The 9,684-nt window shown below is 38.9% G+C and overlaps 1 pseudogene; it reads right to left on the minus strand.

Annotated features, from left to right (window-relative positions):
• Window positions 1-3,264: 3,264 nt before the first annotated feature.
• LOC110581042 lies at window positions 3,265-4,215 on the minus strand (annotated as a pseudogene).
• Between the last annotated feature and the right edge of the window lie 5,469 nt (window positions 4,216-9,684).

Genomic DNA, 9,684 nt, shown 5'->3' on the forward strand with positions numbered 1-9,684 from the left:
TTGCAAATATTGAACCACACCTGCATTCCAGGAATAAATCCCACTTTATCATGGTGAATAATTTTTTTAATGTATTATTGGATTTAGTTTGCTAATATTTTGTTGAAGAGTTTTACATCTGTTCATCAGAGATATTGGTATATAGTTCACTTTTTTTTTTTTTTTGTAGTGTCTTTATCAGGTTTTGGTATCAGGGTAATGCTGGCCTCATAAAATGAATTTGGAGGTTCTCCTTCCTCTTCCATTTTTTGGAATAGTTTGGGAAGAATAGGTATTCCTCTTTTAAGTATTTGGTAGAATTTACCTGTCAAGCTATCTGGTCCTGAACTTTTGTTTGTTGGGAATTTTTTTTTTTTAAAGATTTTATTTATTTGACAGAGACACAGCAAGAGCGGGAACACAAGCAGGGGGAGTGGGAGAGGGAGAAACAGGCTCCCCGTTGAACAGGGAGCCCGAAGCGGGGCTCGATTCCAGGACCCTGAGATCATGACCTGAGCCGAAGGCAGACGCCTAACAACTGAGCCACCCAGGCGCCCCTGTTGGGAATTTTTTAAAAAGATTTAATTTATTTATTTGATAGAGTGCTAGAGAGCACAAGCTGGGGAGAAGGAGAAGCAGGCTCCCCACGGAGCAGGGAGCCTGACATGGGGCTCCACTCAATCCCAGGACCTTGGGATCATGACCTCAGCTGAAGGCAGCCATTTAACCAACTGAGCCACCCAGGCACCCTGTTTGTTGGGAATTTTTTGATTACTGATTCAATTTCATTGCTGGTAATTGGTCTGTTCAAATTTTCTATTTCTTCCTGATTCAGTTCTATGAGGCTATGTTTCTAGGAATTTATCCATTTCTTCTAGGTTATTCAATTTTTTGGCATATAATTTTTATAATATTCTCTTATAATTCTTTGTATCTCTGTGGTGTTATTTTTTTTTCATTTCTAATTTTATTTATTAGAATCTCTCTCTCTCTCTCGTCTGGATAAAGGTTTATCAATTTTGATCTTTTCATACAGCCAGCTCCTGGTATCATTGATCTGTTCTTTTTGTTTGTTTGTTTGTTTCTATTTTGTTTATTTCTGCTCTACTGTTTATTATTTCCTTCCTTCTACTGGTTTTGGGTTTTGTTTGTTCTTCCTTTTCTAGCTCCTTTAGGTGTAAGGTTAGATTGTTTGAGATTTTTCTTACTTCTTGAGGTAGGCCTGTATTGCTCTAAATTTCCTTCTTAGAACAACTTTTGCTGCATCCCAAAGATTCTGGATCATTGTGTTTTCATTTGTCTCCATGTATTTTTTATTTCCTCTTTGATTTCTTGGTTGACCCATTCATTGCTCAGTAACATGTGATTTAACCTCCATGTATTTGTGTTCTTTCCAGATTTTTTCTTGTGGTTAATTTCTAGTTTCATAGCATTGTGTTTGGAAAAGATGCATGATAAACTTCAATCTTTTTGAATTTGTTGTGACTTGTTCTGTGGTCTAACATGTGATCTATTCTGGGAATAGTCCCATGTTCACTAGAAAAGATTATGTATTCTGGAATGTTCTGAATATATTTGTTAGTTGCATCTGGCCCAATGTGTTATTCAAAGCTTTCTGTTTCCTTGTTTTTCTGTTTGGGTGATCTATCCATTGATGTAAATGGGGTGTGTAAGTCCTCTACTATTAATTGTATTAGTATCAGTTGCTTCCCTTAAGTTTGTTATTAACTGCTTTATGTGTTTAGGTGCTTCTTTGTTAATTGTATTGGTATCAATTGCTTCCCTTAAGTTTGTTATTAGCTGCTTTATGTATTTAGGTGCTCCCATGTTGGGTGCATAAACATTTACAATTGTTATATCTACTTATTGGACTGTTCTCTTTGTTGTCATGTTGTGTCCTTCTTTGTTGCATGTTACAGTCTTTGTTTTAAAGTCTATTTTTTCCAGTATAAGTATTGCTACCCCAGCTTTGCATGATAGATGCTTCTCTATGTCTTTACTTTTAATCTACAGTGTCTTTAGGTCTGAAATGAGTCTCATGTAGGCAGCATATAGATGGATCTTGCTTTTTTATCCGTTCCATCACCCTCTGTCTTTTGATTAGAGTGTTCAGTCCATTTACATTCAAAGTAATTATTATACTTATGTACTTATTGCCATTTTGTTACTTGCTTTATGGTTGTTTTCATAGTTCTTCCCTGTTCTATTCTTCTCTTGCTCTCTTTTGTGGGTTTGCTGGCTCTTTATTGATACTCTTGGATTCCTTTCTCTTTATTTTTTGCATATCTATTACCAGTTTTTTATTTGTGGTTACTATTAGACTTATACATAACATCTTATGCATCTAGCAGTCTATATTAAGTTGATGGTTGTTTAAGTTTGAATCCATTCTAAAAGCACTAAATTTTGGGACACCTGGGTGACTCAGTCAGTTGGACATCTGACTCTTGGTTTTAGCTCAGGTCATGATCTCAGTGTCATGAGACTGAGGTCTGAGCTCAGTGTAGGGTCTGCCTAAGATTCTTTCCCTTTCCTTCTCCTTCCCTCGCTGTTCCTTCCCCACACTCGAGCATGCTCTCTCTCTAAAATAAATAAAATAAAAAATAAAAATTTTCTCCCCCCCCCCACATTTCATGTAGATGATGTCATACTTTACATCCTTCTATTTTGTGAATCCCTGGACTGATTTTTACAGATATTCTTAATTTTACTGCTTTGGTCCTTCCCCTTTTCTTACTCCTGCTTATGGTCTTTCTGTTCCACTCAAAGAGTTCCCTTGAACATTTGTTATAAGCCTGGTGTGATGCATTTCTTCAACTTTTGTTTGGGAAACTGTTGATCTCTTCTATTCTGAATGATAGGCTTCCTGGATAGAGTATTCTTGGTTGGCAGAATTATTTTCCTTTCAGCATTTTGAATATATGGTACCACTCCCTTCTGGCCTGCAAGATTTCTGCTCAAAAATCTGGTGATAGTCTTATGGGGGTTCCCTTGTATGTAACAATTTGTTTTCCTCACTGCTTTTAAGATTCTCCCCTTGTCTTTAACTTTTCACAATTTAGCTATAAATTGTATTTTTTTGTTGTTAAGTTGAATGTGTATATTATATTTAAGGATCCAAACTCAGACTACAAAAAAGGGAAGAAAAAAAAAGAGAAAAGCAGAGGTAATACCCATTTATATGGTAAATAACAGATTATCATGTTCAACAGTACAATTTTCCTTTGCTAGTCCAGCAATGCAAGTCTTCATATGAAGTTCACTGTTGTTCTTGCCTTTCAGGGTTTAGCTGTGTGCTTGTAGGGGGTTAGAGTTCCTGCCAGATGTCTGACTCAGAGTGGAATTACTATGGCTAGAATCACTTTTACTCTAAGATGACAGAGCTTCATATCCCAGTGCTTAACTTTTTTACAAAGTTGACCCTTCCATTTCTCAGCAATATTTTTCCACCAAGAGTAATCTGGAGCATCACTCACCTTCATAACACGTAATGATATACTACTCATTAATATGAATGAGGACATAGGCAGCCAGAATTGGTGTAAAGGTTAATGGTGTGCTTGCAATGTTTATTAGAGAAGCCCTTAGAAGCTCCTTCACCTCAATTAGTGCAGTCACACCATGGCATTTGGTCTTTATCTCTTACCTGTAGCCTCCCTGAATGACATAGTTATAATTGCTTTGCCACTAGGTCCTCTGTGTAGCCCAAATAGGTTTACATTTGCAGCATTCACTGCTTGCCCCTCTACAGTTTCCATTACTAGGATCCATAGGAAATTCACTCTGTCCATGGTGATGATGGCCTTGTGAAAGATGTACGTGTCCCAGTCATAAATGGCAGCTCCTTGTAGGCGTGGCTCTCAGACCACAGGTGGCTTACCTGATGAAGATGGGCTTGCAGGCCTCTGGGCCTACTTGCACATAGACTTGCAGAACTTAATGTGCTCTTGTTGGAAGGAATGGTGCAGATGAATATGTCCATGGCACAGAGTAAGAGCAGATGTGGGCTTCTGGCGGTGCCCAGCAGACCTTCAAACTGCTCAGTGGCCAGGATGGCATTGGTCTGGGTACCGTGGCACAAGTGGTTGGATATCTTTGTTGTGTGCTAGGATAGGGGTGCAGACAGGCTCACAGGCTGCAGGCTGGTCCCAGGAATCCACAGCAGGCAGAGCACAGCCAGGGCAAGCAGCCCAAGCCCAGCCCACGTAGCATCTGTCCTAGACTAACGCAGACCATGATCGTGGCAGGATGGGGTAGGATGCAGCAGTGTCAAGCACTCTGAGAGGCCTGCTTCACTCTCTCCTCTCACCCACTGTAGATTCGGTCTGTCCATGAGAGGAGGTAGATTCAGGATCTTCCTATATCACATTTTGAGCTGGACTAAATGAGATTTTTCAAGAGTTCCATTAACTTATAAATCTCCATAATCTAGCCTTCTCATTTTAGTGTTGTCTTTTGAAGAAAAAAATTATCACAAAAAAAAAAGTGACATATTTACTCGCAAGGTAAAATGGGACGGATTTCCTCATGGACAAGAATAAATGTGGAAAATACTACCTAAATGTGAGCTTAAGAACTAGGACTGCCTAAGAAAATACATCCTACGCCAGAGACACACAGCTGGACAAGAACTTAAGACAACTCTTTATGGAGCCTCTAAACACACACTGACTGAAGCCATAGACAAAGTTCTCCAAAGCATCTGGTGGCTAGGTATTAAAAAAGATGACCAATGTTAAAAACACATGACACACCTTGCTGCTACTCACTATCCTCTCACTGCCCCCCTCCCCAAGAACAACCAAAAACAAGACTCCAGGTTCACATAGCTAACCCCACAATCCTCCGAAATCCTCAACCATCATAAATTACAAGTTTTCCATTGTCCTTGCTGCACATGTCCCCGTTCTTTCCATTGGCCCTAGAATGTCAGGCAGCTGGCTATTTTTGACATCCTTTCCCTTTCAAGGATGCCTTTAAAATACAGGTTTGGGGGGTGCCTGGGTGGCTCAGTCATTAAGCATCTGCCTTCAGCTCAGGTCATGATCCCGGGGTTCTGGGATCGAGCCCCGCATCGGGCTCCCTGCTCCGCGGGAAGCCTGCTTCTCCCTTTCTTGCTCCCCCTGTTTGTGTTCCCTCTCTCGCTGTGTCTCTCTCGTCAAATAAATAAATAAAATTTTTTAAAAAACTCAAAAAACAGGTTTGGGCATGTAACCAAAACCTGACCAATCTGTGTATTCCAGCCTGGTGACCTCAGGAAAATCTATGTGAACCAAGTTGATCCAAAGGCCCAAACAATGGACATTTTTGTGTGAACTACTAGGAAATAGAGAAGCTCTCTTTCCACTGAGATTGCCACGTAGAAGAACAACATGCACTGGGAAGTTCTGAGTGCCACTGTGGACAAGAGGATGGTTACAGCAGTTAGCGGACCCTCACAAACACACACAAATATAGACAGAGTAATGTAGTTCAGTATACCTCTCTGCCTAGTGGTTTGAGAAGATTGGATGGTCTAGTCTATGTTTCCACTTTAGAAAGTAGTTAAGGAGATAACTTTTTTGGAGGAGGTTTAATAAGTTTAAAAAACTTCAAACTAGTAATTATTATAAAATATAGTTTAATTTCACTCTTTTCATTACTTACCACAAAAATTTAAAAAATCCCAATATACAGACAAGAACAAGTAAACTGGAAAAGAGCTAAAAATTGTATAAAAAACAGAGCTAAGCACAGGAATGTAGGAGCAGTGACACACAAACAACATACTCTCAAGTGAATTCAGAAAGCATATTCCAGGTTAGACAAGTTTTCTTTCTATGGTCAACTTTTACTGGAGCCCATCTGGAAAGCATCTTAAACCAAAGTTCTTATATTATATAGGAAACATCTTCCCAGACTTCTCTTAAAAAGCATTTCTCATAAAATAACCCACACCAGAGAGGCAGACCTAATCTAAATACAAGTCATAAATGCCTCCCCTAGGCCCTGTACAACTTGGAAAAATTAATGAAAACAAAGCACTCTAGAAATGGAAAAGTGACACCTAGTGGCCACTTGGCCGTTTTCCTTGATGGCTTCTGATCATTTTAGATCTTTTCCCTGCTCTTCTCATAACTGCGCTTGGCAAATCTGAATTTCCATTTCAGAGCCAAACAATGACTTACCTGAGTGGTAGAGGCTTCTTTAGAGCAGGAGCTGAAATGACACTACTAAACGTGGTCCAATAACTAGGTAGTGGTTATTTCATTTACTCTGCCCAGATGCTATAGAAATTCCCCAAAGAATAGGACTAATAAATATAGCGTTTTCCCACTATGACACTGTAATGAAATATTTTAATCCCATTTATTTACCAAAAACCTCCATTCTCTATTTTCCTGTCTATTTCTCAATGGATTTCCAGGTTTAGTGACTGCAATAGGGTGTCAACATATACCCCAAGTTTTATTTGATTTCAGGTTATCATCATGTAATGAAATGAACTGATAACATTTTCAGGTTTACTAGTTTCAAAAAAGTTTTAAATTTTGACACATGGATAGAGGTTCAGTTATTTGATTATACTAAATCAAGGATCAATAAACAATTGTTCCTTAAATCATAGCATTTAGAGGTAAATATCATAGTTATGGTATAACCTTTGGTCTACTTCAGTAATATCCACTTAATAAAATGTTTTAGAGCAGCACTGTCCAATAGAAATATAATATATGCCACATGGGTAATTTAAAGTTTTCTTGTAGCCACATTAAAAAAGTAAAAAGTAAAATGTTAATGTTTTATATAATTCAGTATATCCAAAATACTTGAGTATATGATCAATATAAAACTGTTTTTAAAAGATAGTTTTTATATTTATTTTTAAATTTTTATTTATTTTTGAGTAAGTTCTATGCCCAACATGGGGCTGGAATTCACGACCCTGAGATCGAGTCGCATGCTCCACTGACTGAGCCAGCCGGGTGCCCCATTATAAAACTGCTAATGTGGGCGCCTGGGTGGCTCAGTTGGTTAAGCGACTGCCTTCAGCTCAGGTCATGATCCTGGAGTCCCGGGATCGAGTCCCGCATCGGGCTCCCTGCTCGGCAGGGAGTCTGCTTCTCCCTCTGACCCTCCTCCCTCTCATGCTCTCTGTCTCTCATTCTCTCTCTCTCTCAAATAAATAAATAAAATCTTTAAAAAAAAATAAATAAAAAATAAAACTGCTAATGTGATATCTTATGCTCCCTTTTTATACTAAATGTATGAAATCTGGTATGCATTTTACATTTACAGTCTATCTCAATTTGCATGAGCTACGTTTCAAGTGCTCAATAACCACACGTGGCCTGTGGCTATCATACGAGACCACACAGTTCTAGAGTCTGACCCTAAAGCTCAGGTCCCGTGGATCAGAATCACAGAATCAGAACTGGAAGTAAACTGAGAGATCAAGTTCTCTTGTGACAGATGAGGAAACTGAGGCACATACAGAGTGTTTAAATGGCTTCCTTGAGGTCACACAGCTAAATTTAGGCCAAGCGGGCTCTTTCTGATTCTAGGTTCTTCCCTACTCCACTATGTTATTGTAAGTAGTTCTTAGACTTAGGGAAAAAAAAAAAAAGACAGAACTAGAATATTTTTATGATTTCATTCAATGTGTAGATGCTTTTCATCAAAATGCAGGAAATTAATGGGTAGGAGAAAAAGTAATATAGGGTAAGCCATAAAAATATCTGTCACTCCTAACAGCAATTCAGCATAAATGCAACACACTTTGGAGAAAACACTAAACATGGGACAGCTACAGTTATCCTACATTGCATGGATTGGATTCTGGGTCCAGACAAGATCTACAGAAAAATACTCGAGTGGGTTATTAAAGGATCAAAGCCTCCAATTGGCTATCTGCCCACCGGCCTATGGACTGACTAACCCTTCCTCTTGCAAAGAGAAAAAACTGCTTCTGTGCGTGGCATCGATGGCCTCTAGAAACTCTGCCTCCCAGATCCTTGGATCAGGAGGGTTTGCCCCTCTGCTTTCAAGGCCATCCATCCACAGTGACTCATCTTGCCACCCCTGGCTTAGGTCAACTCTGGAGGCCAAGCCCAACCCACAATGGTTTAGACACTAAACTGTTACATTGGTACGCCTCGGACTTATAGAACAGATATGATCGTTCCTGCTTCTTCAAACTTAAAAGTATCATGCTTAGCCTGCTGCAAACCAATCTCCCCCATCTTGTAGGGTTTCTCTGGCTTATTGTAAACCTGCATGTACCTCAGTCCCAGAACTGGGAGTGGTGCTGACCCTCCAATATCGCGGGAACCCTGTATCGGCTGGAGGACAACGTGCCAATACATCCTTCCCCATGTAGCTACTGCAGGAGTCCCACCTGAAGGGAATGTGTGCTTTTGGACTATTGCCTGTGGGTACGTTTGCCATTAACCTGTTTGACAAAAGTTCTAACCTATTACGTACAGCCTACAGAAATATGCAAGGTCAAAATAATGCTTTGTTTTGGGGCAAGGCTTGGAAAGATATCTGCTGGAGTGTAGCACCACATAGAGGAAGAGAACTGCATTGGATCCTCCACAGCTGAGCCTCCGGCTTCCCCATTAGCTTCCTAGCCTATTGTACTTTCATTTGTGGGGCACAAAAGAAGATAGATGAAAACACACTTGGTAAACTAGAAAGAACTATGAAAACATACGGTATTATGAAAGTATGACCTTCAACAAGGTCGACATACGTATACGATTTTAAATATTCTTCTTGTGCTCAGTATAATCCACCTCTCAATTATTAGTTAAAAAACTGATCTCCAAATTTGTAATCATAGCTAGAAAATTGGTTTTTAAATTCTTTCTTATTGCCTCAGTTTCAAAACTATACTTAGCGTTTGTATAATTACCTTTGGTTACAGGCAACAGTAACTGTAATTGTCTATTCTAAAAGGCCACAACTAGTTCCTGGGTCAGTTAACTAATCATTTAACCAGTGAGACCATTGCTTTCCCAAATGTGTATAAGGAAATGGATTTATACACATTAAACATTTTAAAAATATGAATTTAACTGTGACTTTACACAAGACATTTAACCTGCCTGCGCTTGTTTTTTCCTCCAGGGCTAATCTTTCACTAAGCACATTTTCTGTACCAACAACTGGTTTTATATGTAATGAAAATCTTGATTGGCTATATTAGCAAGAATTCTTACATGCAAAGGATAATTACCAAGATCTAAAGCCCAAGATCTTTCCTTTTCCGTAAAGCCAAGTCGAAGGTCCCTTAAAAAAATTTTTTTTCCTGAGTTTTAAATAAATCCTCTCACTTAAAAGCCCATCTCAAGTGCTTGACCAAACTAACTATCCTGGCTTTACGCTTGCCCAAGTTTACAATGACTGAATACAGGATTCACTGCAATTATGACTACCAACTGTACCATCTCTTTAAATGTTCAAGTGCTCAGAGTTTTCTTAAAGTGTGTAAGCCCTATCCTCAATTAAGGAAATGTACAAGAAACAGAGATCCTCCAACTTCTACAAATCTACTATTATAAATCCATTATAAATGAATCTTAGACACAGGAAAATGTCAACATATTAAATTCCCCACACTCAAGAACTGCATCAGAAAATAAAACCAAAACAAGATATATGTGATATTCTTGGTGAGAAATATTTTAACAAAAAGATAGCAACTAGTGGGTTTTACGCCAT

Source organism: Neomonachus schauinslandi, chromosome 5, assembly GCF_002201575.2.
Source record: "Neomonachus schauinslandi chromosome 5, ASM220157v2, whole genome shotgun sequence".
NCBI classification, from domain to species: Eukaryota; Metazoa; Chordata; class Mammalia; order Carnivora; family Phocidae; genus Neomonachus; species Neomonachus schauinslandi.